This window comes from Octodon degus, unplaced genomic scaffold, assembly GCF_000260255.1.
Source record: "Octodon degus isolate 3935 unplaced genomic scaffold, OctDeg1.0 scaffold00147, whole genome shotgun sequence".
NCBI lineage: Eukaryota > Metazoa > Chordata > Mammalia > Rodentia > Octodontidae > Octodon > Octodon degus.
Genome location: NW_004524723.1, coordinates 4,482,749 through 4,490,455, shown reverse-complemented (window position 1 = coordinate 4,490,455; position 7,707 = coordinate 4,482,749). Strand labels below are relative to the sequence as shown.

Genomic DNA, 7,707 nt, shown 5'->3' with positions numbered 1-7,707 from the left:
GGAAATAAGACACAGGAGAATACTCACATGATTCATTCATCTAATGCTCCAAGTCAGGTAAATGCAATTTTGTTGTTTAGGAATACACACACAAGTGTCAGAAATATACACAAACAGGGCCGGGGAGATGGCTCAGTAGGATAAGCGCTTGACTGGCAAACGCAAGGATCTGAGTTCAATCCCCGGTTCCGCAAAAAAAAAAAAAAAAAAAAAAAAAAAAAAAAAAGAAATATACACAAACAATCATCAGAGAAGCCAGGAGTTTGGATACCTCTCATGGAGAGGGAATTTTATGATCAAGAAGGAGCAAACAGCAGGAATCAGGGAGAGTAGTGGAAGATTCCTGAAACTAATGGAAATGTTTTCTTTCCTAAGGAGGATAGTGGTTTATGTAGAGGATAGTGGTTAAGTAGGCTTTCCCTTTGTGATGATTCACTGAGATGTATTTTTTTTCCATTTGGGGCCTTTTTTTCATGAATTATCTCATAACAACAATTGTTTTTTAAAAAAGAATAGTAAGTGCAAAGAGAGGCAGAGGTAGGACATCCAAGAAGACTACACATTCATCATTCCCACTGGGGATGTTCTTAAGGTAGGTGTGGGTTCACAGTGTTTTATTTTTATGCTAATAACTTACATACACTTTATATCTACATATTATATGTTAAATGTACAAAAGTGTTGCATAATGAAATAAAAGTAAAAGCTGGGCCAGCCATGGTGGCACACACCTGTAATCTCAGCACTCAGGAGGTTGGTCCAGGAGGAACACCAGCAGAACTAGCTTGGGCTCTATAGAAAGCTCAAGGCTGGCCTGGACTACAGGGGAGGATTCTGTCTAAAAAATAAAAATGAATAATAAAAAGCAAAAGTCAGACATGGCAGTGCATACCTGTGATACTATCACTGTAAGTTTGAAGCTAACCTGGCAACATAGAATGACTCTGTCTCAAAAAAATTTTTTTTGAAAAACCCTTAAAGTAGGGGAATAAGATAGTCCGCATCAGAATTATCATCTAGGAAGCTATTGGTTTTTTTTTTTTTTTGGGTGGGGGAGAGCGCGAATGCAGTCCCCCACTACCACAAATTATGCAGTCGAGTTTCCCGCATTTGGGGAAATCGCAGGGGTCAGCACATCCGGAGTGCAATGGATAAGCCTTGCCCTGGGAAAACCACCTTCATGATCATGGTATCTCCCCTGCCAGGTAAGTATAGGAAGCTATTGTATAGTTAATCTATTTATAACAAAAATGTTAGAGGGTAGGATCATTGGCACCTCTGTTTTTGAACCCGGGGCCTTTGCGCTGAATATCATCCCCAGCTCCTTTGTTTGTTTTAAAATTTGAAACAGAAACTCTCTAAGTTGCCCAGGCAGGACTGGAGCTTGATGGACAGGGCCATATTTGTATCATATGACCCTTGTGTCATATGACTGCTTACTGTGTGTTGGAAGTATGCATGTAAAGAAAGTTGTGAGATGTTTATGATAAAAATCTGGAGAGTGGATTCTCCTGGACCAGAGGTGGATACCCTTCTTCATCTTTTTGTCATCATAGCAATTTCTTCATGAAAGATGTAATACGGTAATTAAATTTCCACATTCCACAACAATGGAAACTAACTCTAGCTAGAGAGAAGAGGACTTTAGCAAAAGGACACTGAGTAACTCACAAAATTGGTTGAAAAGCTGAAGAATGAGTTTTGGAACATGGACAGGAGCCATGGGAAATTAGGCAGCCAGAAATAGAGACCAAATCAATGCACAGGAAGAATGTAGTGATTATACAATAGTTTCTGTCATTGGCACAGCCCCCAGTGGACACTGAATGCTGTCCTTCCTGCTTCCTGTACCACCCCTAGGCAGATCCTAAATTGCCATGTGCTTCTCTAAGTGATGCTGGAGTCAAGGTCTTAGGTGAGAGCGTCTGATGGAAAGGACTCACACCCAAATGCTAGGAAGGAGGAAGCCAGGGAGTGGACTATTTGCCCACACTCATTATTGGAGCCTCCTTATTGTAATTCTCTCCAAATAGGAAGCTATTTGGGAGCCAAGTAGAATGGAAGGACAAAATTTTAAAAATGCCTATCACAGGGAATATCAGGAAAAAGTGTATCTGGCTTCTACCTATCCCTGGGGAAGAGGAAAAAAAATAATATGATTAGTCAGCATCTATAAAACTCCTTGGACCATGTCTTTACTTGGAGACCAGGATGGTTTACAGAGCTACTCAACTAAAAGGCAGCCAGGCTGTGTCTTTCTTCTGCCTTTCACTCCACTATTTCTTCTCTTTTCCAGTTCCTCTGCCTATGATTGAGCATGGGGAGGGAGTAGAATTCTGACTCGCCCAGTGCAAACATCCAGGCAGCTGTCTTAATTCAGCAAGCTAGGAGGAGACCCTACCATGTTCCACCTGACCAAAGTTAGAGGTCATACCCACAATGGTAGTTTCTGAGGGCTGACCAAACTTGAAGATGTCTGACACCTGGATTCCCATCTGGCTGGTGACCTAGTTCCTCTGTATAACATCTTGCAAGGAAGTAGGGGCAATGGCAGGAGTTAGACTTTAAATCACCCTGAAGTTTCCAGTTAGCTAGTCCTGGTCTGTGTTTGAGTATGGCTTGCTCCCTCTGACATTCATGTTGAGGTTTGATGGCCACTGTGGTGGTACTGGAAGGGGGGCTTTCAGGAGGTGATTAGGTCATTTAGAGAGATTATGTCTTCCTTATGAAGTGAGTTGCTCTAAAGTGATCCCAGTACTGCTAGCTTTCCCTTCCACAAGCATCCACTTGTGTTGCCATGTTTCCATTACTCAGAGAGACAGCATGAAGCCCCAAGTGAACCCCCAGCAGATGCCAGCATTGTGCTGCATGCTTCCAGCCTCCAGGACCTATAGCCACATAGACAGCTCTCCTTTATAAATTACTTAGTCTTAGGTATTCTTTTACAGCAAAAGAAAATGGACTGAGACACATCAAGACTAGCTGGTAATAGAACCTAACATGAAAATAAAGGCTTATATCATCTGTCTGTCTGTCTGTCTGTCTGTCTGTCTGTCTGTCTGTCAGTTGGTGTGTTGGTCTATCTATCTATCTATCTATCTATCTATCTATCTATCTATCTATCTATCTATCTATCTGAAAGAGAAGGGCAGTCTCTGAGTCAGAAACAAGAACAGTATCATAGTGGTGGAAGCAACAGTGGCCAGAGAATCTTGTGCTGGTTCCTGATACCCTGCACACAGGGGAACACAGTGGACACCAGAAGGTACCCAGACACTTCATAGGGTATGTTACAGGAGATGAATTAGGAAACTATCTTGTATGGAATGTAGAATCCTCCGAGAGAGAGAGAGAGAGAGAGAGAGAGAGAGAGAGAGAGAGAGAGAGAGAGAGATTTATTCTTTAGTATTATTCTGGAATAGAGGTAAGTCTCCAGAAGGGGAGTGTGGTGTGGTGCTTTATCTTTAGTATCCTGAGGGCTGGGGAGATGGCTCAGTGGAATAATCCCTTCCCTGGCAAGCATAAGGGCCTGAGTTCAAACCCTGGTTCCAAGAAAATAAATAAATAAAACACAACTATCTTTAGTATCCTGAATCTTCCCCAAGCGGGAAACTATCTAAAAATCACATTGTAAGACTTGCTGTATCTGCAGGTACCCTGCAGTATCTCTCTCTCTTTTTTTTTTAATATGAAAATCCATGTGCATTTATTTACAGGTCTTAATACAGCAAAATGTAAATGAAAATTGAGAGCACTGCACATTAGGCAAGTAACTTTAAAATTTAGTTTCAAGTAAAAAATGGGAGTTTCTCGAAACAACATATTCATATAAAATTTACCTTACCTTATGGTTATGCTCTAAGAGTACATGTTACAACAATCAGTAAGAGGGCTCCTTTTATATTTCAATTGAAATGAACATAAGTAGAAATGAGTAATTTTCTTTTATGTAGTAGCAAAAGAGTCAATAATCCTTTCAAGAAAGAGACAATTTCATTTCCTCCCAACTTGGATTCACCATAAACGTGATCCACAAATGATATTGGAACCTCACCAACAGTGTAGTCCAGTTGCCTCGCTCGAACAATCATCTCCATCTGGAAGACATAGCCTTGAGAGACACATCTTTCTATTAACTTCTGTAGAACTTCTTTCTTATATAATCTGAAGCTTCCTGTTAAATCAGATGCTCCTGGTCTCAGCAAGATCTGAGTTATAAAATTGGCCCCACGGCTGATTATTTTTCTTTTCAAATCCCAACCATACACACCTCCATTTCCTTTGTAGCGAGTTCCAGAGACAATATCAAAATTACCTTCCCTTTGCTTTCTAATGAATTCAGGAATAAATTTTGGATGGTGGGAGAGGTCAGCATCCATGATAATTATGTAGTTTCCTGTGGCGTGCTTCATTCCGTGGATATATGCAGTTCCGAGTCCCAACTTTTTCTCCTGTGGTCTTAGAAGAATTTTGTCTGATCCGTAGATCTTTTCCAACTGTTCAGCTACATCCCTTGTTCCATCTGGGCTTCCATCATCTATGATTATAATTTCATAGTTGAATCCACTCTCGGAGAAGCTTTTCACCAGCAGCCACACGATGAGAGGCAGGTTCTCACGCTCGTTGTAGGTAGGTAACAGCACCAAATACTTGTTCCGGGGCCGTGAGCGGCCCTCCGGCTCCCGGGGAGACCCGACCGGCGCACGACTCGCCTCCATGGGGCCACGGCGGAACTGCCTGCAGTATCTCTTGATACCAACATTCTGATTGTTTTTTCTTCTTGAGATGGGGTTTTGCTATGCAGTTCAACCTAGACTTGAACTCACTATGTAGTACAGGCTGTTTTCAAACTCACAGTGATCCTCCTGCCTCACCCTCCGAGTGCTGAGATTCTAAACATGCACCTTTGTAGATGCTTTTGTTTTTTTTGTTTTTTGGGTTTTTTTTTTTTGTGGAGCTGGGGATTGAACTCAGTCAGGTCCTTGCACTTGCCAGGCAATGTAAATGCTTTTGATCAGAGGCTTAAACCTGCAAAGTGTAATGTTTGGTAGAATCATCTTCCAATAGTAACTACACATGAATCAATGTTCTTTAAGTTCAAAAAGATGTAAAGATATAAGACATAAAAATTGTTTAGACTATATTAAGTAAAAAAGGATGAACATGACATATAGTAAGATCTCATTTTTGTAACAGGTGCAGGTATGGATATATAAAAAAATCTGGTGATTTACCAATTTACCAATAGTGTTCATCATTGGCTGGGTAAGAGTATCAGTTGTTTTTAAAAAGGTCTTAGCTGGGCGTGGTGGCTCACACCTGTAATCCCAGCACTAGGGAGACTGAGGCAGGAGGAACACTGAGTTTGAGGCTAACCTGGGCTATAAACTGAGTTTTAGGCCATCCTGAACTGCATAGTGAAACCTTGTCTCTAAAAGGCAAAAAAGTCTTTCTGTTTATATTATATGTATTTTGTTTTTTCACCAAGGAGTACAGTAGTTTTTGTGATTAAAATTTTGTCTTTAGCCATACCAAAAACTATACCTCCTCTTCTTTGTCTTCTATTAAGTGTATATATCAATGATGTATAGTTTTATTTTGTTTTTGCTGGCTTAGTTAAATCTTGGAAGTACAGTCATCCCTCAGTGTCCTGGCATTGATTCCAGGAGTGTCTGCAAATACCAAAATTTGTGCCCAAAAGTCTTGTACTCAATGACATAGTGCTGTGTGAAACCTATACACATTTTTTGTATACTTTAAATCATCTCTAGATTAATTATAATACCTAGTATGATGCAAACATCATGTAAGTGGTTGTTACACTGTATTTTAGGGAATAGTGACAGGCCAAGAAAGCCTATATAAGTATAGTTCAGATGCAACTTTTTTTTTCATACTGGGTACTGAACCCAGGGTTTTTGCATCTGAAGTCCCAACTCCTTATAAATAAATAAATGCATTTTATTTTAATTTTGAGACAGTGTCCCACTAGGTTGCCTGGGCTGACCTTGAACTCACAATCTTTCTGTGTCAGCTTCTCAGGGTGCTAGGATTATAGGTATGCAACACTGCACCCCACTACAGATACAATTTAAAGTACTTTTTTTTTTTTTTTTTTTTTTTTTTTTTTTTTTTTTTCGCAGAACCGGGGATTGAACTCAAGACCCTGTACTTGCCAGGCAAGCGCTTATTCTACTGAGCCATCTCCCCAGCCCCTACAGATGCAATTAAAAAAAAATGTTTTTTTCCAGAGATTGGTTGACTCTGTGGATGTGGAACTGGTTGGTCTAATGTCAAAGAAAAGTAAAGACATTAAGATAGAGAAAGAGTATAGGAGAAAAGTAAAGACGGGAATCTTAGAAGACACAGGTCTGGAGAGAGTTTTCAGTTGGAATGCTGATCAGTATATCCTTATATATCTCCCTTACAAAAATCAATAGATTATTTGACATTTTGTATGAGTAGAAATGGTGGGAAACTCAAAGAAAAGTAAGTGGAAAAAATAGTGATGTGGGTTGCATTTTGGATGCTGCCTGAGATCATCAAACTGATGTATGCATATTGCCTGCTGTACTTAGGGTTGAATCATCAGTCACCTAGAATAGGGGTTCTCAAGCTCTTAAAAATTGTCACAGAGCCCAAATTTATGTAGCTTATAATTGTTTGTTACTTGGGCCGGGGAGATAGCTCAGTAGAATAAGTGCTTGCCTGGCAAGCACGACGTCCTGAGTTCAATCCCCGGTACCACAAAAAAAAAAAAAAAAAAATTGTTTGTTACTTATATCCTTAGAAATTAGAACTAAGAAAAAGATCTTTATCCTTTATGTTTTTGTCGGTGCTGGGTATTATATCTAGGACTTAGCATACGCTAGACAAATGCTCTAACATTGAGCTACACTCCTAGTCCCAAAATTAAGAAAAATTTACATCACAGGAAAATAGAAGGCCTCATAATGATGTCATTGCCACACAGAAAGGAGCTTCTAGAAGCTGCCGGCTGTCTGGGGTTGGGAAAGGCTGAGAAAAGCAAATAAGTTAATACTGTCATTCAAACAGTAGGAACAATGTGTTCTTCCTGAAAGGGCCTCGAAAGGCCACGGTCCATAATCCACTCATGAGAATCACTGACTCAGAGAACTAATAAAATTTTGAGTGTCATGTCTTTGTTTTCACCCTTTGCTGTAATAGTCTTTTTTTTTTTTTTTGGGTGGAACTGGGGATTGAACTCAGGCCCTTGTGCTAGCCAGAGAAGTGCTTATTCCACTGAGCCATCTCCCCGGCCCCTGCTGTAGTATTCTATTGTTCTCACACTGAACCTCATCTGGTTCTCTTATCTTTTCTCTCTCTTCTATTGCCTTTTTTTTTTTTTTTTTTTTCCTATTGCCTTTTTGATCTTCTATCTGGGAGATTTCTAGAATTTTGTCATCTAGCCTAAATGAGTGTTTCTTTAATTTTTAATTTTGTAAATAGCATCTTATTTTTATTTTGTGTAGCACTTTTTTATATATCATTGAGAATATTAGTAATTATTGTTTTCTCCTCCTCCAACATGATCTCTGTGTCTTTCAAGTTATTTTGAATGCTTATTGTCCACTTTTTCCTTTCTGTTGTTTAGTACCTGGGATCGAACTCAGGAACTGCAGCTTGTTAGGCAAATGCTTACACTGCTGAGCTGTCTCCTCGGCTTACTATCCACTTTGTCTTTTT

General features: G+C 39.8%; 1 non-coding gene and 1 pseudogene across 1 annotated transcript; both read right to left on the bottom strand.

The window, feature by feature from the left end:
- Positions 1-1,049: 1,049 nt before the first annotated feature.
- On the bottom strand, positions 1,050-1,213 carry LOC111812885. Its single transcript, XR_002818257.1, has one exon. It is a non-coding gene; the product is annotated as a U1 spliceosomal RNA (small nuclear RNA).
- Positions 1,214-3,905: 2,692 nt separating this feature from the next.
- LOC101589609 lies at positions 3,906-4,718 on the bottom strand (annotated as a pseudogene).
- Between the last annotated feature and the right edge of the window lie 2,989 nt (positions 4,719-7,707).